The 27766-nt window shown below is 40.7% G+C and overlaps 1 protein-coding gene and 1 non-coding gene across 4 annotated transcripts in view; one reads left to right on the top strand and one right to left on the bottom strand.

Moving 5' to 3' along the window:
• LOC124595978 (ras-like GTP-binding protein RhoL) overlaps window positions 1-27766 on the bottom strand; it is a 353938-nt gene that overhangs the window by 126690 nt on the left and 199482 nt on the right. The window lies entirely within an intron of this gene.
• On the top strand, window positions 300-372 carry Trnar-ucu. The gene has a single exon. It is a non-coding gene; the product is annotated as a tRNA-Arg (tRNA).

Below are 27766 nucleotides of genomic sequence, written 5' to 3'. Positions count from 1 at the left end.
CTGCACAGTTGCGTATTTTTTGTAGTACTAGTAATCAGTAAGACTCCGTAAAAGCAGTTTTCAGTAGAATATGCAATTCTCGTTAATGTGTAAACACCCAGTTACGAGTTAACACAATTAGGAACTCATTTCGTCGGCTGAGTTGAGCGAGCGAGCTAGCTAGCTCAGGCCTACCCTCGTGACGTACGCGCCGCGGCGTGTCTTTCTCGTAGGGCTGGTGATAATCAGTTGTGACGAGTGCTTAGACTACGGGAACCGCAATACGACAAGTCTGGACGTGACGCACTCTAGCAAACATCGTCCCTTTGGCGCAGAGGATAGCGCGTTGGACTTCTAATCCAAAGGTCGTGGGTTCGATCCCCACAAGGGATGAAATGTTTTTAACTCATAACTTAACACTTTGGTGCATGTATGGAATTAACCCAACGTAAAACTAGGCGCAACTGAGCTGTAACACCGATATCACTGGAAAGTATATGGTGAATTATGTCGGCTGTTTTGTACAGCCCCAGTTAAGATGTACATCAAAGCAGTCAGGTAGATGGCAATGGCTGTCCAGTGCGAAAGTATGGCATCCGTCCAGATCTGTTACAAGCTTGCCACCAACGCTCTTGTGACGTTGCAAAATCAAAACATCTGTAGTTTGACCTAAGCGCGGTAATAACGGCTACACAACCGTTTTAGCATTAATCCATCTGATAAGACAGAAATAACAGGTCGTTAAACATACCTACCACGGCTCTGAAACGCCTGGAATACTGTTAGGATGGAATTCTTAACCTCCATGTTTCGTTTAGGAACCAGAAGCGAAATGGTTTAAAGAATACACGGAATATTTGTAACAAATGTAGACAGATACAGATATACAGACACGTATATAGATACACAGTTGAGAATAGGGATATGTTCCGACTGATAGGACAAAAGTAACAGATCTAGCGTGAGCAAGAACCTAGAAGACGGGACATTTTCTCTATCAGAGGTAAGAATGAAGGTCTTTAAAACGAGCGGGTCCAGATAATATTAGCGGGTGGTCTAGACGTTAAGAACAAGAAATACTACAGGAGTCTATGAAATCACTCGCATTTCTTGGAACACTTTTAGTAAAATCTTATTTCTGCGCTGAAAGAAATATAATAATGAAGACCTACAAAAGCTGTAAGTTTGCAACCAGAGTCTCTAGTATCTCTTAAGTTTTGCTTTTCTATAATAATCGTACGTTCAAACTTCCTATGTTTATACTTGTGCGATGATCTGAGATATATCTATGGCACATTTCGCGTTATAAATGGAGTAAAATCAGACTGAGCCTTTATACCTACGCTGGCACTGTTTGTGTCATCAAACTGTGTCATGGTTTGTGGATAAAATTATCACCCAATGTAGTAGTTAAGACACTGGACTTGCATTTTGGACGCCCAGCTAGGCAGGTGTAGGTATTCCCTACTGTATTAAGGCAAATTCTGACGACGCTTATCCTAAATGGAGCTTAAGTTTGGTCTAGAAATGACCTAGTTGTAACGGAACTTTTAATATAAACCTTTCTTTCTTGTTTCATACATGTTACAATTAATTCATGACACAAATGGTTTTCCTGTTTTAACTTATAAATTATTTCCTTTAATTCATGACATGATTTGTTGCCGTATACATGCTGCAAGCAAAGTTTTACATACTTAAATTTAGGATTTGAGCAACGACAGTTCATTAAATTAATATACCATTGTATGGCTGAAGTTACTTGGATTTAAAATTGGTATGTTTAGTATCACGGTCCTTCCAAAGTAACAGAAATCTCCAGATATCGTTCTTAAAGAGATCCAGTGAAACATCGTCCATAATCACCAGTAGTCTTCGCAAAATTTGCTTGGAAACTGATTTTGATGGAAGATTATAGCCTGCCATAACTCGGCATTTTGAGCATAGGAGCTATAGCGGACGTACCTAAGCGAAATCGCGGGTCCACAATGGTGGATAAAAAGGCCAGTAACTGGCCTCTAAACATCTCCATGTGCATACCAATCCAGTTCAAAGAGGAAAACGGGGAGCGTTAACGGTAAACATGGAATGTCCCCCCCCCCACCACATGCTGTCCTGATTCAGGTTCTGCTGACTGGTGAACGCAAAACGCCAGATGCGCAACTGGCACTGCGCCTAGGGCAAGGAAGCTTTTATACCAAATCACTGCAGCATCTGTACTGCCTGCCTACAGGGTGCGAACAGAAGCATAATCGGGATGCTCCTGTGCCAGCTGAGCACTCTTAGGGCCGACTGTATAAAGCATTTAAGCTTAGGTTAAGACAGGAAATGACCTTAGGCCGAGCTTAACATGGCATATGAGTCACACCGCTGTGAAGTCGGGTCAGATTTGACTGGCGGGAATTCGTGGATCAAAGTCAAGTTCAGCTCTAATCGGCAGTTTATAATGTAGTGGCACTACGATTCATCGCTTTTTTTTTTATCAGCAACTGGAATAATAAAGGAAGTTGTTATTAACACAAACAATGGCAAATAAATATGTGACTGTGCCATTCCCACGCTGCTGATGCTCAAAATACTGTTGTTCTATCTGGAAGGTTAGGCTGAGAAGATTACCCCAAGTGTGACTTAATGATCAATTTCATAACAACTCTTGGAAGATGACTCGTAATTTATGTGATTAGTTCAAAGGCATGTTATAGACGCTTAGCAGCAGAGTAAGAAAGGAATTTTCAGTGAACAGTTAAGTATGGGAATGTTGACAGCAACCAATAACGATTCAGCATCACTTATATATGTTCTCATAGTAGCAAGAACTACGCAATTCGTATTAAATTTTTAACATCCGAACATGTCCTTAAATTACTATGACAGTTCTACGTGCGTAGATAAATAGAACATAAGGAAGTATTTTGAAATACACTAACTTTGTTTTGGCTCAGAGGTTGTGTTGTGCAAAAGATCACATGTTCGAACCCATTTCAATTACTGAATTTTTTCCATTTGTTACTACTTTTTCTAGATTATTGGTCGTAAAGATAATTATAACAATATTACCGTGCCATTCCATACCACTGAAACCACACAATACCATACCACACGCTCCATTTCCCGAGCGTTCTGGATCACTGTTGGGCAAAATTCTGTGTGCAGTAACACTGTGCGATGTGAATTACATTTTTCCTTTCGTTTACAAATATCAGAGCATTCAGACGTGTCCACAGAGGACGATGATGACGAGATACAATGACCTCCCGGCACGTTCCGTGAAAGGGTGAACCCTCTCGTGGAGTTAAATAACAAGTCGATTAAACTGAAGTTTCGTTTGGAGAAAAGTATTTAGAGCGGTTGGAAGTAGGACTCAGAGACTATCAAACGAAACCAATCAAAAGATTCGAACCACTGACTGCAATGTATGTTTTGCTGTTAATCTTAAGATTTTATGCTACAGGAACCTTTCAAATAGTAGTTGGTGATCTGTTTAAAGCAGACATAGCAACAGCTTTCCGAGGTGTCCATAAGGTATCGGCCTTACGGGAGAATTAAAGTAAACAGCACTCCATGACTTTACCTTGGCCACATTGACTCTATTTTAGTCGTGTTGCCAATCGTGTTATGTGCTACCTAAGATCAAATCTGAGTTCTGAACATAGCTCACTTTCTTATCTAATGTCAAATTTGATCTCCAGTCAGCAATGTTATACAATCGATCCTATTCTGCCAGTAGTTTTATAAAATCCTATTCCGAAATTAAGGAAGGAAAATAAGGAGGAAGAGAGGTTAGAGACGTCAAATGGAGCACGAGTTCTGTTGAGTAAGTGTGGGGGAAGGAAGCGGCAGTAGGGTGTTTCATGGATCATTCCAGAATTCACCGAAGAACGTGCAGGAAGACCACGGAAAACCTAACATCAGTGTGGCCAAACTTTCATTTGGACGCTACACTGTATACCCTGTGCACTGTGCTATGTCGCTCGGGGTATGTCAACAGAATAGTTACGTATATAGTGGGCTGTCACTGATTGCTAGCTGGTCGTTGTGACCGAGCGGTTCTGGGCGCTTCAATCCGGAACCGCGCTGCTGCGACGGTCGCAGGTTCGAATCCTGCCTCGGGCATGGATGTGTGTGATGTCCTTAGGTTAGTTAGGTTTAAGTAGTTGTAAGTCTAGGGGACTGATGTTAAGTCCCATAGTGCTCAGAGCAATTTGAACCATTTGAATTGATTGCTAGACGCTAACACGAACACAGGCTAGAGACCTCCTGAAAATACTGCCGATATTTTAGAGGCAACGTATGCTATTAAAAGTTCTGCGAGACTGCCATGTATACGTTGAGGAAATAAATGCATAATCACAAATGTTCTCTGTTGCCTTGTGTGTAGTACGGCATACTAAGTACATGACTAGCTCGCGGAAAAGATAACATATGAATTGGTGGATCAAGGGTATCAGACAACCGCTTCGTTTCAGTGTCGATCGCCCGTTCGACAAAGATATCTTTCCAGATTTTAATGTGACTGTCATTTCTGGCAATGCTTCATGAATGTGGAAATAACAGGATATCCTGTGGTTCGATATCATGTTAAAGTGCGCGTCTGCATCTACAGATATACTACGTAAGCCACCTTAGGATGTGTCGCTGTGGGTAATTCCTGTAACACTCCCCACTTCCTTGTTCCAGTCGTGTATGGTACACGAGAGGCCTGGTTGTTGGTAAGCCTTCCTATGAGACGTAATCTCATTAATTTCACCTTCACAGTATTTTCGCCAGGTATACGTAGCAGTAATAAATATATTCGTTCACTCTTTCAGGAACGTATATGCTCGAAATTTTAACAACAAAACCACATCGTGATGCACAACGTGTCTATGTACCGTCTGCCGCTGTAGTTGGGTGAGCATCTTCATGACGCTTTCGAGGTTATCAAACAAACCTGTGATGGAACGCACTGCTCATATTTCGATTTCTCTTTTTCCTTTTATCAACTATACCTGGCAAGTGCCCTTGATTGATCAGCAATACTGAAATATCGATTGAAAAACGGTTTTGCGCTTGAGGATTCTTCGGCGAATCTTACGAGGGGACCACGCCTACTCGCCATCGCCGATTTTGTCAAATTTATGATATAATTATGTCGGGCTTGGCCAGAAATGTAAATGACCTAAAGTAGGAGCATCTGATGGTACAGCGTTTAGAAAAATCGCAAATTTGGCGCGGGGCGGGCGAACCATGAGAGACTTATGTTTACGTGGTTTCCCGGCAGCGGTTAGAGCAGTGGAAAGAGTGCAGAATGCTTATTCGACCGTCGTTCCGTCGAGTTCCTACGCGGAAACATTTTTATCTCAATTTTTACGTTACTTACATGCAACAAAATCTAAACAATGTTCAATATATTGTGATTATTAATATTTTCATAAAAGCAATGAAAGGGAAAGCAAAATTTGGAATTACAAATTCTCGGAAGGGACCATAGAGTGCAGACGAGAATTTCGTAAATTAAATTAGATACTTTTATTATTTACCACTTGATTTTCGCGTGATGCTATGATATTCATCATAAAAACAAGAGCATCTTGCACACTTTCTAAAAGTAGATTTTTTTTACACCTACAGTTTCTATAGAATAACAAAACTGGTTTACATTCAAAATAGGTTCTCTCTCTCAATGAACAGTTTGGCGGCAAACCAAATGTAACGAAGTCCTTACGCGTGAATTAAAATTCCTTCTTCGAAAGTTATTTGTAACCCCAAATTTTACTTGCCTTCCTTTTTCACGTCTTTTACAAAAATGTTAACAAATACAATACAATGGGCATTATTTCGGTTTATTTGCAGTGTAAGGAATGTAAAAATTAAAAATAAAAATTTCCGCATCGAGAGACAGTCCTACGTCCGTCGGATTGCGGTTCTGTACTTTTCCCGCTGGGCGAACCGCTGCCTGAAAACCACGTTAACATAAATATGAGGCTCATGTCTCCCAGATCCACGGCAAAAATGATATTTTTTCTAAACGCTTGGCCATCTGACACTCTCACTTTTGTCACTTTCAATGCTGGTCAAGACTTGCAGATACCATAAATTTGGACGAAATCGTTAATGACGGGTATGCGTGGTCCCCTTGCCAGTCTGGCATCTCATGATTTCAGCAATCGTGTAATTAAACCATCACACGTCCTGCCGCCTATTTGTGCGCAACATATTACAACTGAGCGATTACCAAGCGTCATTCGTCTGCAGATCCTCCTCCATTAAGTTAAAATTACCTGGGGTTGCAATTTCTCCGTACACAACAGCATCATCCAGGAACGGCTCCATGGAGCAACCGAACTTCCGAGTTCTGCCTGACAAATTACTGGATAAAATGATTTCAGGACATATGAAGGTGAATGCATACCTGAAATACAAGGTGTTTTAAAACTGTCGTTCCAGCCTTCTCTCGAAAAGGATGCTCTGTACTTCTTATGGAGATGACAACGTTTTAGGTAGACCTTCCAGACGAAAGACATGACGAATTTCACGTTGCGTATATTCTGCCTGGAATGTGGAGGAACAAAGTCAGCTTCAGAATCTACACTACGAAAGGCGCTACAAAATTAATTTGTTTCAGTAGTGTTTTCAAAAGAGTTGAAGTAGAATACGGTAAGTTTCGTATTATGGTAATATAAAAAGATAAGTGTGGTGTCACCGCCAGACACCACACTTGCTAGGTGGTAGCCTTTAAATCGGCCGCGGTCCGTTAGTATACGTCGGACCTGCGTGTCGCCACTGTCAGTGATTGCAGACCGAGCGCCGCCACACGGCAGGTCTAGAGAGACGTCCTAGCACTCGCCCCAGTTGTACAGCCGACTTTGCTAGCGATGGTTCACTGACAAATTACGCTCTCATTTGCCTAGACGATAGTTAGCATAGCCTTCAGCTCCGTCATTTGCTACGACCTAGCAAGGCGCTATTATCATTTGCTATTTATCTTGGTTCAAATGGCTCTGAGCACTATGGGACTCAACTGCTGAGGTCATTAGTCCCCTAGAACTTAGAACTAGTTAAACCTAACTAACCTAAGGACATCACAAACATCCATGCCCGAGGCAGGATTCGAACCTGCGACCGTAGCGGTCTTGCGGTTCCAGACTGCAGCGCCTTTAACCGCACGGCCACTTCGGCCGGCGCTATTTATCTTGTGATGCATGTACCGTCAGACCGATGTTCACCAATTATGGGTTAAAGTTAAGTATTCCAGAAGCTACGTACTTTTTTTACTAGACTCAACTCCTTTAACTGTTCCAGACCTCACGCCAGCCTGCGTGAGCTTAAACGCGTGCCTTTCGGTCACCTCATAGTGGCTTGGCTATCTTGCCAAGTCACAACAATAAGCAATCCTTACGGAAAGAACAATAACTTGGTACGAAAACAGATGAACTTACAAATGCATTTTCGTAATTTTAGTGAGAAAACGTTTCCTCTTTTTAGAGTTCAAATATAGCCTTTTTATTGGAAATACAAAATGCACATGTACCTGTATTCAGTTTAATAAGCCCAAAATGCGTTTAAAATATCTTACGTTTTGTACTAAGTGCTTTCGTGCGCGTCTTTGTACGTCCCATGTGCCTACTGCTTGCAGCGACTGGCGGATCTAATGGATGGTATCTTTCCTTTGATCTCTAGTGCTAGAACCTACGTCACTGATGCAGGAAAACAGTTTTACAAACTGCAAATCACTGTGAAGGGTATGGTAAAAGATGCCTCTCATTGTGCCATTTACTATGGCTCCTTTCCGTTCCTATTAGTATTAAGCACGACAATGATGACTGCTTAAACGCCAGTGTGCACGCTGTTATTAGACTACTGTCTTCGCTACTGCTGTAGGGGTTGTAGCGTTCATTGAGGTGATGGGATAGCGATATGCACATATACAGACGGCGGTAATACCGCGTACACACTTGTACTCAGGAGATTCGTGTGAAAAGGTTTCCGATGTGATTGTGGCCGCTCGACGGGAATTAACGGGCTTTGAGCACAGAATGGCAGTCGAAGCTAGACGCAGGGGACATTAAATTTCGGAAATCGTTAGAGAATTCAATATTCCGAGATCTAGAAGTCTAGAGTGTGCTCGGAATACCTAATTTCAGACATTACCTCTCACCACAGACTACTTAGTGATCAACGGCCTTCACTTAACCAGCTAGAGCAGCAGCGTTTGCGCAGAGCTGTCAGTGCTAGCACACAAGCAACACTGCGTGAAATAACCGTAGAAATCGATGTGGGGCCTACGCTGAACGTATCCGTTTGGACAGTGCGGCGGAATTTGGCGTTAGCGGCTATGGCAGCAGATGACAGACGCGCGTGCCTTTGCTAGCAGCACGACGTCGCCTGCAGGGCCTCACCTGGGCTCGAAATCGTATCTGTTGAACCCTAGACGACTGGAAAACCGTGGCCTGGTCAGATGACTCTCCATTTCAGCTGGTAAGAGCTGATAGTTGGGTTAGAGTGTGGTGCAAACCCCGCGAAGCCGTACACGCAAGTTGTCAATAAGGCACTATGCGTTCTGGTGATAGTCCGTAATGGTGTGGGCTGTGTTTACAGGGAATGGATTGGGTCCTCTGGTCCAAATTAACGGATCATTGACTGGAAATGGTTATGTTCAGCTACTTGGAGACCATTTACAGTCATTCATGGACTTCATGTTCCGCCGGCCGGGGTGGCCGAGCGGTTCTAGGCGCTACAGTCTGGAACCGCGCACCGCTACCGTCGCAGGTTCGAATCCTGCCACGGGCATGGATGTGTGTGATGTCATTAGGTTAGTTAGGTTTAAGTAGTTCTAAGTTCTAGGGGACTGATGACCTCAGAAGTTAAGTCCCATAGTGCTCAGAGCCATTTGAACCATTTTGAACTTCATATTCCCAAACAACGATGCACCGTGTCACCGGGCCGCAATTGTTCATGATTAGTTAGAAGAACATACTGGACAATTCGAACGAATGTTTTAGCCACCCAGATCCCTACGTTTTTTTGTTTTTTTTTTCTGAAGTGCTAAATTTTATATTTCTAGACGTTTAAAGCAAGTTCACAGTCTTTGCACCTCTTCGTTGACTTATCAATATCTGATTGTATATTCGTGCAGCTTCGTCAAGATAGATAAAGCATCGTCTCCCTGTCCCAGTTTATCGACCAGGATTTTTTTTCTTTTTAAGGCAGCTATTATCAGTCCGGTCCCAACTGCCCACTACTTGGCCTTCGTGCTTTTAAAGGTGGGTGGTAGGAGCTTTAAAAACATTTCCATTAGGTTTTCATAAAATCCTAATATTAAGAATTTGGTACGCAATTATTAATGTATGATTTACGTTCCTTTAACTCTGCTTTAAACATTTCATAAAGTAAAGTTAGTTCCCTACTTCATAAATCACCATTACTTTTGAATCAGTGGACGTTAAGAAAATTTTACTACTAACGGACGCACATAAGCGTGCGATACGTGAAAAAGGCATGGCTGCCCACAAATAAAAAATGAGTTGGATGCATCGCGGAGAGGACTACTGACCAGTGTGATCTTTTGTAATAGTCTGGCAACGAGAAAATATCTGTGATTAAAAAATCATCGTACTGATAAAACGGAGGAAATGGCGTTCTTTTCAATAGGATGGTTAACAGAAAGTTTCTCCTCGATACAAAATTTAATAAGAGGCATTTTTGTTTTAAGCAGATGCATAATAATATAAAATGTTTCTTTCCCTAAAATTGTTCATATTGCCAGAGTTAGTAACCCTTTGTCATGTTATAGGACGACGCAAGATACCGTACTAAAAAATGTTTTCAGATTAAAAGAAAAAAAACATTTTAAAATCTGATTTAACAAATCAAATTTTGCACCGCATTCCCAGACGACATTATAAAGATAACTTCCTTAGTTTCCAACAGAGTGCAAGCAATTCCAACACCGTTCAGTTCGCCATGAAAAATTTGCTTCAAACTCATTTCACGCGGAACAGTTGGGACCCATGGGTTACAAAAAAAAAAAAAAAAAAAAAATGCAAATGTGTGTTAAATCTTATGGGACTTAACTGCTAAGGTCATCAGTCCCTAAGCTTACACACTAATTAACCTAAATTATCCTAAGGGCAAACACACACACACCCATGCCGAGCAAGGACTCGAACCTCCGCCGGGACCAGCCGCACAGCCCATGACTGCAGCGCCTGAGACCGCTCGGCTAATCCCGCGCGGCAGCCATGGGTTACCAGGCAGAGCAGTTGTTACAGTAATTGCCAGACATCCTGTACAGCGACTGCGACAGACATGGGCGTGAAGGAGTGTGAATGGTCGAATGAGCTACTGGGAAGTTGTGGCTGCAATGATGAGCTAGTGTTGCCGCAATAGCGGTACGTCACACAGGGTCTAACAAATTCCTCGTTTCTGGAATTATCTTGACGTCGTCAGACAGAAGACGCGGAGGAGGAGACAGTTTAGCACACAAGGTCGTCATTACAAGCCACGGTGTTAGAAACTCACCGGTGGTTGTATCAGCAGGAGTACAGTCTGTGTATCCATGGATTATACTCTTCATGTATCGAAATGGTATTGAACGTGTCGCTTTGTTTACAACTATCATGAACTTTCACACTGACCGTTTACTTCATGGACTTCCACATTTATCTTTATCTACATTTACATTCAGTTGCTGAATCTATTTTGAAATTTATATATACACTACAAGTACTTATCAGGCAGCATAATTTAAGTTTGTTTTCATTATGGTCTTCATTGGCTTTGAGTGATTTTAATACACAACGGAAGTAATCAAGTATTTTGATGGCTGCACCCTTTGGATTCGTCCGAGTAAGCGTGAAATTCAGTTGCAAATAACGGAAGCCATAAATCCACATCTACACACCGCAAGTCACCTCACAGTGTCTAGCGGAGGGCATTTCGCACACTGGTATGGTTTCCCACATTTCCATTTCCATTCGCGGATTAATGTTAACTTGCTTCGGATCGTCTAGACTTGTGGCAAGTGAAAAAGATTTACTCATTCATGCCGATAAACACAGTTCATGCTACGTTAATAGCTGTCGTCTTTCTCTAGTGAGTAGGTTAGGCCTGATTAATATTTTATATTGTTTATGTTGCAGGATCGCTCACAACATTGTCCATTTGGTGTAATTCTCAAGTAGCACGGAAAACGTTTGAGCCACTCAAATGAGAACTGGACCAGAAAATTATAATGTAGATTTATTGCTTTAAAAGTAACTTTAACTCGTAAGGCACCGAAAGACAGAGAGATACCCCCTTTCTTATAGGTCCCTAATGATTGAACTACACCAATGATTATTCTTGTGTGAGGAAAAAAAAAAAAAATAGCAAGACCTCAAAGGGGATCTCGGCTGTAGGGGCGACGTTCACCCGTTCCTCAACCCAACTCTCTGAAACCTTTCGCTCTTCGGTTTCCGAATGTTCTGGTGGGTGCTTTAGTTATCAGTATCACTACACAGCTAAAACGGTCAGACGGGGCAGGTTACAGGTTGCCTATCTAATCGCTTCCAGGGCCAACAAAAGTTTCCAGGGCAATAAAAACTTGGTTTTTAAAATTTCATATAATTGACCGAATTTAAAAATTTAAAATGCTCTCACAATCTACTGACTAAGACGTCTAGTCTCATGTTAAAGATTTAACGCAGCAAGACAAATATTAACGTTAGAAGCTACGGTCGCAGGTTCGAATCCTTCCTCGGGCATGGATGTGTGTGACGTCCTTAGGTTAGTTAGGTTTAAGTAGTTCTAAGTTCTAGGGGACTGATGACCTCAGAAGTTGAGTCCCATAGTGCTCAGAGCCATTTTGAACGTTAGAAACTGTGTATGTGTCTTGAGGCAGCGTAGCTCACGGCGCCCAAGTATCGAGACTACATTCATCCAGTACTTGAGAATGAGAGCACTTAACGACTTCCAACAAACTTTAAAGATTAATTCGAACCTTTTCTAAACTCCGTCTCACTGACCTCCCTACACACACACACACACACACACACACACACACACACACACAATGAAAGGAAAAAAAGTTTGCCGCTCACGACGTTTTCGCTCTCATGTCGTAAAACTTCAGCCAAGACGTTTTATTACTTTTTTACAACATACCCCGTTCGCAACGCATTTTGCAGACAGTATCCACATTAGGACTGATGATATTTTTAAAAGTATCCAGAATCCGAAATATCGATATGTAAAGACACGTCATCATCAATATAACGGTGTATCGACGAAACAAATATCGACGTACATACCTATAAAAACACATCGCCTGCACATTGTAAATGTACTGCCAGTTTTAGAGCTGCATATTTAAGTATTGATTTATTATTAGATGTAATGTACATCAACAAGCTAGCAGCCTGCATATCCCCCTTAGAGCAAAAATTGAAAGTAAAATGATGCACTTTCACGCTTGGCGACAACCACTATGTTAAAAATGGTAACTGCGTGTAAGTGGCACAATAAAAGTTGTCCGACGGGTTCGTCCTTCGGTTTCGTCGCATATCAGATTTGTCTGGAACACTTCGACTACCCTGTTTGATTTTTTTTTTTTTTTCATTTCTACCAATGCTAGCGACCTAGCAGCTCTATTGTCAAAATTGTGTGGTGAAGCTAGACGTTGTAGTTTCTGTTGGCAGCGCCGATTACGTCAGATTTTCTCCTCACATGTCTTCGCCCAGAGTAAAGACCAATCTTGCGATATATATATATATATATATATATATATATATATATATATATATATTTACGAAAAGGAACGCTATTTCTTCACATCTGAAATCTTATCGTTCCATTCATACCGCCATCCTCAATAGTGTAATCGGACTTCTTTTGTGCCACATATCCTTTCTTCACACAGTCCAAGAGAAAGAATGGTCGTGATGAAAGGTCAAAAAGTAGCGAGACTCCTTCACACAGTGAAAGTAAAATTATGTTATACTGCAATTTCAAAGGAACAACTCCTAATATTTAACGAAAATTGTGAAAAAATGTAATATGATATAAAAATATCGGCAATCGATATCACCACTCTGATATCGATATATCGCGGGAAATATTAATCCCGATATATATCATTATCTTCCGGGCAAAATATCAACTGCGCTAATCCACATATATTACTGAATGTACCTACCAGATTATACCATTGTATGACACGTAATTCAGGAGATATGACGTTATGCATGAAAACCCAGCTTTTCTTGGAACGGAGCTGTTTTGTACATGGGAGTCGATTCTTGAAAGTATCGAATTTGTGAGGGGGGGGGGGTTATTGGTTTAGTGCGACACCAGTAAACACCCCCGATTATTTAAAGAACCGAAACCTCATGTGTAAAACAGATCCGTTCTAATAGCAGCAAGGTTTTCACGCATCTCAATGTGTATGAAGTCATATCTCCTAAACTATAATTACGTCGTACAATGAGATAATTTTGCAGGTCCGTTCAGTGGTATATGTAAACACTATCTGCAAGCCGTGTTGCGAATAGAGTTGGTAGTAAAGAAATAGTAAATTACATCGTCATGTCTCATGCTTAAGTTTTACTGCATAAACAGCGAAAATGTAGTAAGCGATTAACTTTTTACATTTTATCATTTTGTGAGGGGTTTCCGCGATAAAAATTGTCGTAGAGGTTTGAAATTATGCCTAAGGTTTTTTGTAAGTTACTAGGTGATCTCATTCTCAAATACTGGATTAATGAAACCTGGGATAATTTGCGCGCCATCGGCTACACTGTCTCAAAACACACACACATTTTCCAATTAGTACTTGACTTATTGTGTTAAGCTTTTAACATCATATTATAGGGGAGACCGGAGCAAATTGACGAACGGGGAAAGGTGATTAATTACGTGGTACTTGTTTATTCTATTAACTGGCGCCACATTACGAATACTACTAGCGCTTCTCGCTCCTCACGGCGATACACTACAAACTCCAACAGTTTAGCCGTTCCAGACATTCTAGTGTACGTTAGGTACTTGCTGTCTATACTATCTGACGTGTTATAATTTTCAAGACTTCCAAGATAACCTCTTGTGATCCAACAGTTATTAAGTTTGGTTATTCTTTTCTGTGCGTTACTAAGACAGTAAGTGTTTTACACTCACAGTTTATTCATGTCTTAGCCTTGTTAATGCAATGTGAAATTCGGCGGCTTTTAACATAGATAATCGAGGCATGATGACGAGACCAAGTTGACGAAGTCGTCATCTTGCCCCACTTGCTTTCTACTGCTTTATTTTGGTGATTGTGTGCATTTCTTATTTACGGTATGCGATTTTCTGAACTTTGTGAGCCACAAACTAGGGCCGTAAGTGTTAGTAAGGGACCTTGACACCAGAAAATTTTGTGGCTCTGCCTTCTGTGCTATTTTATTACTTTAAGGCACTTACTTTTCAGGTAAGGTGAGGAATTTTTTAAAAAGTGTCCGATTTGAAAACCTATTTAACAGCCATGGGCAAAGTGTTTTTTGGTATGACGAAGTAGCAGTGCAGAAGACTTGTGTTTTCGAATACACAGAATAATGTGAGATTTCTCATCTTTTCAGCAGGGAGCAGAGGATCGGCTGGAATATTTTGTGAAAAAAATTAAGTTCAGTATGCGGAGAACAGAGGCAACATCTGTCGCCAGATCAGTGGGTGTTTACAAGCATAGTGTGGATAAGTTTCACTCAATTTTGAAAGAAGTGCGGGAATTACATAAGTTTTCTGGATCGGCAATTAACAATGCAGATTAATCTCGATCGTCCACTGTGCCTAGTAAGCTACCAAATGTCATTTCACCCACAGGAACTAAGAATGTTTGTAGAACTGTATCAGCAGTGGGCGGGGGGGGGGGGGGGGGAGAGAGAAACGATAGTGCTATTTGTTGCGCTAACGCTATTGTCTGCCCCCGTTTTTCCACGGTAACGGATGCCTACAGAAAGATCAAATGTGACAAAACGGAACCGTCACTGTACGCAAAGTGCAAGAGTCTTAACAAGCCCACTAATGAAGCTAACATTGGCTTATAATGAATCACATAAGATGTAACAAGCACGTCTAAAGCAACAAAGAAAAAAGGGTGGGAATTGAAGGAAAGGTCTTGGTGCCAGGGAGTCTAAGTATGGTACCCGTAGCAAAAAGGATATGCTGTGTGGATGTTCGGCATTCATGGTGTCAGCTCACGCTTCCAAAAATAGTACAATGCAGTGATTCGGATGTAATGAGCTCTACACTGATCCTCCATCAGAAGAATGTTTGTAGAACTGTATGGGAAGGGGAGGCTGGCTAAGCTTATAGGTGACAGTGTAGTGGGTGGTGGTGGTGATAGTGGTATCACTCATGGAACAATTCTTATAGTAGTTGGTGTTAGAGCTGCACCTTTTTTAGACTGAAGTCAGCTGATAGGTATACCTGCTTAAAGGAAGTGCCTCTAACTAAGGGCTCACCTCCAGAGGATGTAATGTTTCCAAGTAGAGAAGGAACTAGCATATTTCATCAAAATATAAGAGGTATTAGAGATAAAGTTAGAGAACTGCTAATAGATGTTAACTCTGAAATTATAGGTATAACAGAGCACCACTTAAATAATTTGATAATTCAAAGGCTTCCTTTACCAGGCTACAGATTAGCTGGCTGTTTCTCAAGGAGTTCCTTGCAGGGTGGGGGGGTGGCTCTGTACGTAAAAACCAGTATTTCATTTGAGTCCATAGACGTATCACGACACTGCACTGAACAGATATTTGAAAGTTGTGCAGCATTAGTTGAATTTAGTGAAACTAAACTTCTAACTGCTGTTGTTTATAGGTCCCCTAACTCCGACTTCAGAGCATTTTTGCTTAAGCTAGAGAGGGTTCTTGATTCACTTTGTAGGAAGTACCAGAAAGTAGTTCTGTGTGGTGACTGCAATATTAATTTTGTACATGATTGTGCAAGAAAAAGGATGTTGGTACATCTCCTAAATTCATATGATCTGATGCAAACTGTGTTTTTTCCAACTAGGGTGGAGGGGAACAGTAGCACAGTCATAGACAATATTTTTATTCATTCTTCATTACTAGATGGGCATTCTGTTAGTAAAAGGGAGAATGGCCTTTCAGACCATGATGCACAAATTTTAACACTAAAAAGTTTTTGTACTCTAACTGTTATATCCTAGCCAGTAATGCCACCCGAGCCCGCTGCCAAAAGGTTGGCAGCATCAAAGTCCGGACGCCGTCCGCATAAGCAGCGCCAGCGAGACAGGAAATCGCCGCAAGTCTGCGCGCGCCACCGCTGGCTTCTGGTTTCTTAAGCGCTGGAGTCGCGAGCGCTAGGACAGTTCTGTATTCGCCGCTCAGTTGTATACTCGCCACCGAATTGTGTACTTGCTAGTCAGTTGTGTGTTCATCGCAGCAGAGTAGTTGTTTGTCGTCAGCCGACGCTGACCTAGCCGCTCCGGCTCGAACTAGACAGATCTCTGTAGACACGGAGTTCACTACTGTGTTTCTGTATTTTCGTTAATAAAGATAAGTACCGACTTTTATTTAATCAGAGTGTTTGGGTTTTCGTCTTTCTGTTCACTGTTCCAGCGGACCGGTCGGCCCGCTATCAAAAGTGTGGCGGTGACTTCGTAAGCCGTTTCTACAGCGAATTGTTTGTCGCTACGAACGCCGCCACAAAACTAGCCAATGTCGTATTTAATTACAAACTACGTAGGAAAGTTAATCCAACAGCAATAGAGAGTTTTTCAAAACTTGTCAAGGAACAAGAGTGGCAAGATGTTTATAGTGTCTATAATATAGATGATAAATACAATGCTCTTTGAGAGTTGCTTTCCATTAGGACATTCTAAACGGGGTACTAGCAGTAATGGACAGCCCGGTTGGCTGACTAGTGGGATAAGGATATCATGTAGAACAAAGCGGGAATTATATCAAAATGTTAGAAGTAGTCACAATCAAGCTACAGTAGCCCATTACAAACAGTATTGTAAGGTGCTTAAAAATGTCATTAGCAAGGCAAAAAGTATGTGGTATGCCAATAAAATAGCTAATTCACATGATAAAATTATAACCATATGGTCAGTTGTGAAGGAAGTGTCTGGTCAGCAGCACAAGGTTGACGATATAAAGTTAGTTTGCAGTAATAATATTTCCGTTACTGATAAATCAGATATATGTACAGTATTTAACAACCATTTCCTGAGCATTGCTGGTGAATTAAATAAAAACTTAGTATCTACAGGAAATCATAAATTTCTTAGCAAATGCCTTTCCGGGATTGACGTCTGAAATACTCCTCTGTGATACGGACAAGAGGGAGATTGAGACAATAATCAAATCACTGAAGACTAAGGACTCTCATGGTTATGATGGAGTATCTAGTAGAATATTAAAGTACTGTGCTGCACATGTTAGCCCTGTATTTAGCCATATTTGTAATTTTTCCTTTAGGAATGGTCAGTTTCCTGTGCGATTAAAGTACTCAGTAGTAAAGCCGCTTTATAAAAAGGGAGAAAGGGATAATGTAGATAATTTTAGACCTATTTCTATGCCATCAGTGTTTGCAAAAGTTATCGAAAAGGCTGTGTATGTAAGGTTAATTGATCATTTTATATCACACGATTTGCTATCAAATATACAGTTCGGCTTTAGAAGTCGTTTGACAACTGAAAATGCTATATTCTCTTTTCTCTGTGAGGTACTGGATGGGCTAAACGAAAAGTTTCGAACGCTTGGCGTATTTTTTGATTTAACAAAGGCATTTGACTGTGTTGATCACACAATATTGCTCCAGAAGTTGGACCATTACTGAATAAGGGGAGTAGCTCACAATTGTTTCACTTCTTACTTTAGCAACAGGCAGCAAAAGGTCATTATTCACAATGTTGATAACGGCTGTGATGTGGGATCTGAGTGGGGTACTGTCAAGTGGGGGGTGCCCCAGGGATCAGTGTTGGGGCCGCTCCTGTTCCTTATTTATATAAATGATATGCCCTCTAGTATTATGGGTAACTCTAAAATATTTCTGTTTGCTGATGACACTAGCTTGGTAGTAAAGGATGTTGTGTGCAACATTGACTCGGTTTCAAGTAGAGCAGTACATGACCTCAGTTCATGGGTTGTAGAAAATAAAATAACGTTAAATCACAGTAAGACACAGTTTTTACAGTTTCTAACACACAATTCAACAAAACCTGACGTTTTAATCTCACAGAACGGGCATATGATAAGTAAAACTGAACAGTTCAAATTCCTAGGTGTTCAGATAGATAGTAAGCTACCGTGGAAAGCCCACGTTCAGGATCTTGTTCAAAGACTTAATACTGTCATTTTCACTATTCGAACGGTATCGAAAGTGAGTGATATTTCGACACGTAAATTAGTCTACTTCGCTTATTTTCATTCACTTATGTCGTATGGTATTATGTTTTGGGGTAACTCTACCCATTCTAGAAGGATATTTTTGGCTCAGAATCGGGCGGTTCGGGCAATAAGTGGTGTGAGTTCACGAACCTCTTGTCGACCTCTTTTCACGAGTCTGGGTATTTTGACATTGGCCTCTCAATATGTATATTCCTTATTGTCGTTTCTTGTTACCAATATTAGTTTATTTCCAACAATAAGCAGCTTTCGCTCGGTTAATACTCGGCAGAAATCAAACCTCCATTTGGATCGGACTTCCTTAACTCTTGTGCAAAAAGGTGTGCAGTATACTGCTGCATCCATTTTCAATAAGCTGCCACTCGAATTCAAAAATCTTAGCAGTAATCCACGCGCTTTCAGATCGAAACTGAAGAGTTTCCTCATGGGTCACTCCTATTCTGTCGAGGAGTTCCTTGAAAAATTAAGATGATTCTCATTTTATTGCTGATAGCGTTTGTTTAAACTTATGGACTGATTTTCTTTCAGGTTCATGAACATTTATTTTTATCTGTTATTACTTTTTATGTTGTAAGTTCATGTACTGACACGTTCCATGACCTTGGAGATTTGCTCCTCAATTTGGTCCTACGGAACTTAACATTTAAATAAAATAAAATGAAATAAAGATTACATAGAGTGCGGCAAATACCATACGTGGTAGCATGAGGACTCAGACTTTAAGGGGCTCCGGAATGGCTCAAAATCATGAAAAGGTCAATTTTTACTTTTTTGCGTTTTCTGAATCTGCAGACTATTACCTTTTAATAGGTACATAATTTATTCAATTCCGAAGACTACAACTATTTTTAAATTTTTTTTGAAATGTGTTCTACATGGGCGTGACCCACTGTGGCGCTGTTAAACTGCTGTCAAATGGTGTTATTATTAACGTCCTTGTTCATCAGGTACATTTTAGTGATGTGAGATAAAGTATGTGTTGTGGCTAACCTGTGATGGTTCAATATATATCGCTGGTGTGATTGTTGATTGTTTCATGTTTATTTACTCTGTCGTTATCTCGAAAATATTCGTAATTAATTCTGTTTCTTGAGTCTCTGTTTTGTTGAAGTATAATAATGAGTAAAAGTAAAGTTATTAGAAATCCTCTGAAGGCTTTTAAGAAACGGAGAAATGTTGGAAAGTCAAAGGTATGTGTTATTACTGTAAACAAGAAAGACGATAACCAAGTGAGTGAACCTAACCTCTCAAGTACACCTGCCCATAGCAGTCAAAGTGGGAAAGAAAATACTTCACAGAAGAAGCTTGGTTCAATGAGTGAAAACTATGAATGTTTTATGGGCGAATCGGATGTGAATGAAATATTTGATATGACGGTTCTCAAAGGAATTTTTTCAAACTGTGTAAGATGTATTCACTGTAGTGAAGTTGGTCTGGAACTCTCCATAATAAAGCACGTAGGACTTGCTAGTGAAATAGAACTGAAATGTGATAAGTGTTCATACATGACCACCTTTTGGAACAGTGTTGCAGTAACTGCAACTGAAGAAAATGGTAGCAAAATCTACGAACACAACAACGAGCGATGCTTGCTTTAGACAAGGAACGCCTTCGGGCTGCAGACAGGGCTGTAAAGAGTCTAGAAATACAAGCAAGAGTAAACAGGAGGAGGAGGAACAAGAGGAAGCTGGAGGAGGAGTTTGCAGAGGATGAAGATAATCCATCCTATGGACCTGGAATGCACTAAAAAGTTAATCCAATCTTTGTCGCTCGATTCCCAAAACTTTTATTTTCTCATACTAATTACATGTTTTCTAAGGATCTTCCAAACATATTTGTTTCAAACTTTCAGTAAATGTTACACAGTACCTTCTTCTTAATTTAACACAGCCTTTTTCCAAAAAACTGTATATTTTTGAATATATAAATAAAAAATTGCAAAAAAATGTTGTGAATTTTCATTACAATTGAAAAAAAATCATCTTTAATAACTGAACTAAAATTTTGTAAAATCCCTGTGTTAAGTTGTAGCCCATATTCCAATAAATAATCTGTAAATTGTTCAACTTCCTACCTCAAATACTTTGTGAGGAAACATGTAATTTATAAGCGTTATTTTAACATTGCAAGTATAGGGCGTTCCGGAGCCCCTTAAAGGGGGAATATTTGTGTGTGATTTTTGTTTATAAAAACATTGATTTTAAGATATTAATTTTCAACACTATAATTCTTTCATTACAGACTATTCACTAATACATTATTAGCAAGCTTTAATTAACTGATGTACTTTTCTTTCACCTTCTGAGAATAAAAATGCATTCAATTAGTATCTGAGTTGTTATCTTGTCCTGTTGTCGTCTTGAGTCAGTACTGGGGCAAGATGACACTTTTCCACTACTTTGTAAAAACGGCAAAATAATTGTGATTCTACTTAAATAAAAAATTATGCAATTAGATACTGTACAACTTACGGCTGCTCTATTAATACTTTGAAAGAAAAAAGTATTTCTCCGAATATAAATTCATGGTTAACATCTTCAACTTGCCCCGGTTTTCCTACCTCATTCAGTCAATGATCATGCGAAATATAAAAATAAAAATTTTTATTGCTCCTACAACCTCCAGCTGTTGTTGGGTTCCGGGAGAATCGCTTTGTAATTGGTATGCAGTCGACATCGTGAACTACAGTGGCGGTCAAAATAATAGAGCCACCTGGCAAAGGTTTGGAATAAAGTGCACATTTATTACTTGACATGTTTGAACTATGATGGAAACCATTACAACCGAGTCACATTGTACTATAGTCAGTTATATCGATAACACAACACAAAATAATCAGTAATAATCGATAATATTCAAAAGAATACCAGACCACAGGGTCAAAAAAATAGAGCCAATTGAAACAAATGTATTGTACTTGATCTCAGTCTTATGAAACGTACAGGAACAGTCTTTTTTGCATAGGACTGCATTAGTACTTCGTGGGGTAACCCATATTTTTGAGGATTGCCCTGCACCTCTTACCCATAGAGTCTACTAAACGCCTGCATTCGTCACTACTGATCGCATACCAGGCTCTCTGGATTTCTTCCCACAGTTTTTCTGACGATGTAGCTTTTGAGCGGTCAATTCTCTTGTCTAAGATCTCCCATAAGTTCTCAATGGGTGATGCGTCAGGGGACTGAGGTGGCCACTCTAATACTTCGATATTGTGCTCTTGAACAAACTGCCTTATGATCCTTGCAGTATGCTTTGGATCGTTATCGTGCTGAAATTTCCATTTCAGCGGCATTTCCTCTTCAGCATAAGGCAGCATCACATTTGCCAAGATGTCTTTGTACATTTCTGCGTTCATTATGCCGTTGATACGGTGTATTGGACCAATGCCGTACCACGAAAAACATCCCCATACCATAACACTTCCGCCACCGTATTTCACAGTTTTTAAAGTGTACTTGGGATTAAATTCCTGGTTTGGTGGGCGGCGCACATAGACTTTTCCGTCTGAGGCAAACCTATTAAACTTGGATTCATCGGACCAAAGGATGTTCCTCCACCAAGTATTAGGTTTTTGTTCATTTCTCCGGGCAAAGGCTAACCTTTTCCGAACATTAGCTTGTGAAACATGTGGCTTCTTTCTTGCAATGCGCCCATTCAATTTTGCAGATCTCAGTCGTCTTTGAATCGTTGAGGTTGATGGTTGAACATCATGTTCGTCGCTAAACAAAATGGCTTTCAGTCGTGGTGTTGACAAAAATGGGTCTTTCTTCACTTCCCTAGTGATGAGTCTGTCTACGCGAGGAGTAGTTACACGAGGTCGCCCCCTGTTCTCCACCTGCGGCTTTGTTTGTTTTGACCGTCTCATGGCGTTCTGGACTCGTTTTCGCGAAACGTGCAAGACATTGGCTATTTTATTCATGGACATCCCACTTTTGAACATCTGGAACATTACTATACGCTCATCTTCACTGGTATGCTTTGCTCTGCCCATCTAGACGAATGTAAACAAAACCACACGTCAATTTACATACAAAACAACTGCATAAAAATCAATTTAAAGGCACATGTGTAAAGCGGCTCTATTATTTTGACCCATAAGATTCTTACCTTTATGCCTCTTTTCACACGTCTAGCTCAAACGCTTCCTTTCGGACGACTAAAGATAGCAGCAACGTCTTCCCTGATGTTGTCTACAAGGGACTGACAACACGGCACTCGTGGCGATTTCGCGAACTAATAGATATCCTAGTTCTTAATCTCGTCAATAGAGGTGGCTCTATTATTTCGACCGCCACTGTACTAATACGTTCGAAAACACAGTACGTAAAAACGGGATTTTTTCGGGGCTCATACATCCGCTTCTATTGATGATAGAAAGATAAGGTCTATTGTTTTGAATAGTCCTTGGACTAGCGACCACTTGTATACCCAACAGAAGGACTGTCTACCCACCATCACAGGGCCAAAGTATGAATATTACACAATTCCCCCTGCTCAGACAAATGGTGAATGACGGTTCGTTCTTTTTGCATTTGATGTGGTCTATGATGGGCCTTTAGGGTCTTATGGAGGGATCTTTAGAAAACTCCAAAGAAAGCGTCTTTTTTTACCATTTTTTCGTACCAGAACCGAGGCGCGGATTTCAAGATAGATATGCATACCAAATGGCTGAAATTTTTCTGAGCTATTCCTAATATCCCGATTTTGAACAGCTTTGAAAATTTTCTTCATATCTTTATCCGTTAACGAGATACGGAGGTTGAAAATTACCATACCTGTACGCGTAAAATACGCACGCAAAATCCGGTGTGAGGCGATAACGTAGTTTATAAAGTGACGCAGCACGGAGAAATACGCTGTGAAGTGTTTCCGGTAACATCATAAGGGTTCTGGGACCCCCATGTTATAGTACTGAAGCACATGCAAAATTTCTGTGCACTTAAAATCCGGTCTGAGATGTAAAAATTAGTTTTGCGTTATTTTAATTTCACGTAAGTAAGCTATCAGTATTATCGACCCATAAACTTCTTTTCATATGAGTGACATGCCCTGCTGTGGCACAGAAAAGAAGGGAAAATACTACTATCAGAGCTCAAAAAAAGGTGAATACGCTCTTGTCGGGGGGTGGTAGGGGAGCGATAGCTCACATGTCCCCAGAGGATTTGACGTCTGCTCGCGGTCCCAAAATATTAGAAACTTTGAACCACTACGATAGGTCACCGGAGAAGAGTAGAGTACTGTACTTCATCGTATTGCCACAAGCGATCCAGTGAATCTAGCAGTTCCTTTCTGTTCCTTCGCCAATTGATGGGATAGCCTTGTAGCGTAAAGCTTAGGCACTGCTACTTGTCTTCGGTAGTCTTGTGTATGAAACAGGGTATGTATTTCGTATAAGCCAAACTTTCTTCCATTATGACCCGTGGCTTACTCGTATTTCATCAAATAGCCCTGTATACTACCTGCAATAGAACGTTGACCTTCTCCTCAACCTGTAACGCTGTGCAGTTGTTTCAGAATATTTACTCCTGAAATACAGTGCACATCAGCCTGACGATTACATTATCAACTGCAGCCGAACATTACGCGGAATCTGCTGCGACAAGTGAAAACGTGCACTGCAGCGGTATTCGAACCTGCGATCTCCTCCTTACTAGGCCGGTGCATTAACCACTACACCATCCAGAACACAGCATTATCGCAACTGCCCGGACTATCGCGGCACACCTGACGGCCGATCCACATTTCCACCTAGCGCCACCTGTCTGCAGTCCCTGTCCATTGACTCCATGTATGCAACTCTGAGATTCCAACAGGAGATCGGACGCATCTGTGAATTCGCAGTGATGAATGTAGACCCATTGCCCAACTAGGCGTATCTGTTATATGAAAGCGTGGTGTCTGTTCTTCCGGACATGTCCAAAAGAGCAGACACCACACGTTCGTATCATATGATTACATTATCGTACGCGTGCACTCACAACAGCGAAGTAAACGCCACACATCTGTATTCAGCTTTACTGGCACTCATTATTCACGTTCAGAATGTGTTTTGAACCACTCTTTCACTGCTAAAGCGGAAGTGTCGGTTGGAAAAATAAGCAATACTTTTACGAGCTTTCGTAGTCTTACATTCTGTACCTGGGGTGTCGTCATGTTTTCACTGCCACTCTTATGGTCTTACTGTCTTCTGACACATGTTCTTGCCATGCCAAACTGACCTTCCACACACCTGCTAGATTCGTTCTAAAAAAGCGATGAGGAGAGCACCAAATCTGTGCCAAATTAAACCTACACCCAGTTAGCTTATTTGGTCCAAATATCATATGGTTCAAATGGCTCTGAGCACTATGGGACTTAACTTCTGAGGTCATCAGTCCCCTAGAACGTAGAACTACTTAAACCTAACTAACCTAAGGACACCACACACATCCATGCCCGAGGCAGGATTCGAACATGCGACCGTAGCGGTCTCGTGGTTCCAGACTGTAGCGCCTAGAATCGCTCGGCCACCCCCCAGGTCCAAATATCAATCAAAGCACTGGGGGGGAGGGGGGGGGGGGGCAAGTGAAAAGTTTCCAGACTGGCGAAGAGATGGCGTTAGTAAAGTTCAAATTTATTGTATTAATATATGTTGGGCAATAACTTAATTCAAGTATCAATTTGAACTTCGGAAGAGTATTTTACGGCAGTCTAAGATGTCACGTTACTTATTGTTTCGTTCAAATTGATATACTGGAATAACGTACCATTATTACTTTCTGTTTCAGACGATTTACCTCCAACGAAATTTCATCTAAAGTTGATTAAGTCTGCGCAGAACGTTTTAAGTTCAATGAAAAGATTAAGAGAGGATAAGAACTTTTCCCTCTGTCGCCATACGTCTGCCAAAGCCGTGTAGCCCAACAGATAATTAATCTCAATAAACGTCGATTGTGATATGAATATAGGCGTTTAAAATCTGAACGCACAACAAAATGCTCAAAAAATCAACAGAGATATTAAGATTGAATCTGAAATACAACAAGAGCTAATAAGATTACTGAGTAAGAAAGACAACTTACCTACGCTACCTATTGGAAAAGTAACATCCAGGTAGCACACAAACCAGGCGTGAAATGACAAAAAATACAGTTGTTCGAATGTATGGCCATCTTTATGACTTCTAAACTCTTCAGAACCGTTAAAGGTAATTGAACTTCGAAGATAATTGTAAACTTCCGGTACATGTAGCACAGCACTGTGATAACAGGTGATACACACAAGGAGAGAACCAACAAGGAAGAGGAAACCACTGCCACATGGCCTTTCGACCTGTAGACGATGATAAGGTTCAGAGGGACCTGTGGGCTGTTTCAAAGAAATCCCGGAGTGTTTTAGATTTTAGTGAGGATATTCACAAAATTAAAAACTTATTAGCCTTGTCACTTTATTTATTTATTATTTTATTTATCATTTTAAAAATTTACTTCGTTTGAATTTGCATTCCTCAGAATGAATGTATTTTTTAAACAGTAAATGAACAGAAAGGGAATCGAGATGAGGCGTATTTCAGAAGTCAAAAGAGATCTTAGCACAAGGAGGCGATATACCATGACGAACATTAATTACCCGAGTCCAAATGTCCATTGCTTGCAGTTCCGTTCGCAGTTCTCGCTCCGAAACTGGTTGAGACTGACCTGCGTTCACTTACAGCAGCGGTTCCGAAGGAGTTTTAAACCGATTTTCATTTACAATGCATGACATTCGTCTCCAGCCCCTGCCGATCACCATTTTTTTACGCCGTTACAAGGCATATCGGGCAGCTTAATCCACAGTATGGGATTTGGGATGTTCAAGCGCCATTCTGCCGTATATCCAAGTGAACCTGTATTACTGCACTCATTCCTACAGGCAACAGGTACACACACACACACATACACATACACACACACACACACACACACACACACACACACACCTTCGCTGCCGTGAATTACGTCACATTGCGGTTTACTGGTGGTATTTCTTCTTGTGCAGTCCGGTTTACACGCCTTGCGTGTTAAAAACGTTTCTGTACTAGAAAAGCTATATTATAACCTGTACCATTACATGAGTCCAACGGGCGCAACAAATGTTTTTCAGTATCAGGTTAGCTGAGAAATTAAATGATAGTTTGCGGGTGAAACTTCATCATATTGTGACTTGTTTGATACATAAATAGCGACAAGTCCGTGCTAATCTTAAGTTAACAGTTTCGGCACATACATGCAGCCAGTCAGAGTCACTCATCATGGTTAGCTTACGGTAATCAGCCGAAGCCGTTACCAAAAGGATTACCGATCCGATTATCTGTGACCGAATGCTCCCTCTAATATTATTGAAATCGATCTCATTGAACGTCCAGTTTCAGGTCCCGATTTGCACAGTACGTCACGTGGATTTTGTTATTCAAATTCACAACTGACACATAAAATTGGAGTTTCGCGTATACGTCTTTCTCACTTGTACGCGTTCGCTTTGCAGCACTCCACAGTTAAATTTAAAACATAATATTGGAAAAATTTCACATCTACTCAGAGAGTTTAATGTACGCATCCGAACATGATGATAGATGAGCTATGAATCGTCTCTGACTTAAGTAAGCAATTGTCATACTCCACCAAATATGCGTCCTTCGATTGGCTAATCTACATCATAGTCAATCTGATATTAGTATTAAACCGAGCAATGCCGCGGCTTTCACTTTTCACTAATCACAACTTAATTGATTTTACGAAAACTTTATTAAATGAACAAATTAGGAAATTCACAGTTAATAAAATAACTTCTCCTTTGAATAACGGAACTACCGTTAACACTTTTCTTGTTTCTCTAGTCCAATTAACTGACACGTTACAAAATTCCCCTGATAGTATTATACACTCTCTATGTACAAGCACAGTTCTCACGCTCAGTTAATGGGCACAACAGTATTCATTTAGTATATTACTTTCAATTCATACCATCATTCACAGTAATAATTAAACTTATTCAATAATCAATAATAAATTCATAATAGTTCAACATACACAATTTTAATTACGTATGATTTCATAGTCCATAAAATGCTATCACCTTTCGGCCACAGCCGTAACTACTTCCAGCCAGCTACTGTATCGGATAGCACATCTGTCATGTTACAATCATGGCTCATGTATGAAGCTGTCTCCTTCCTACTGTCCGACTTCCGTAGGCGCGATGTAAGGCGCTACGCCACATGACCAGCTATTACCAGTTCTAGGCCGTCCACAGCTCTGCAAAGCGACCAGTGTCTTTTTCTAAGCGGGTGATTAACGTTTTGTTTGTTGATCATATGTTTGCAGACTCACAAAAACTGCCCCAGCACGGAGACATTTAACGTTGAAAGTCGTTTATTGGTGGAGTGTGCATCAGCGTCAACG

Source organism: Schistocerca americana, chromosome 2 (assembly GCF_021461395.2).
Source record: "Schistocerca americana isolate TAMUIC-IGC-003095 chromosome 2, iqSchAmer2.1, whole genome shotgun sequence".
NCBI lineage: Eukaryota > Metazoa > Arthropoda > Insecta > Orthoptera > Acrididae > Schistocerca > Schistocerca americana.
This window is presented reverse-complemented; position numbering and strand designations above follow the sequence as displayed.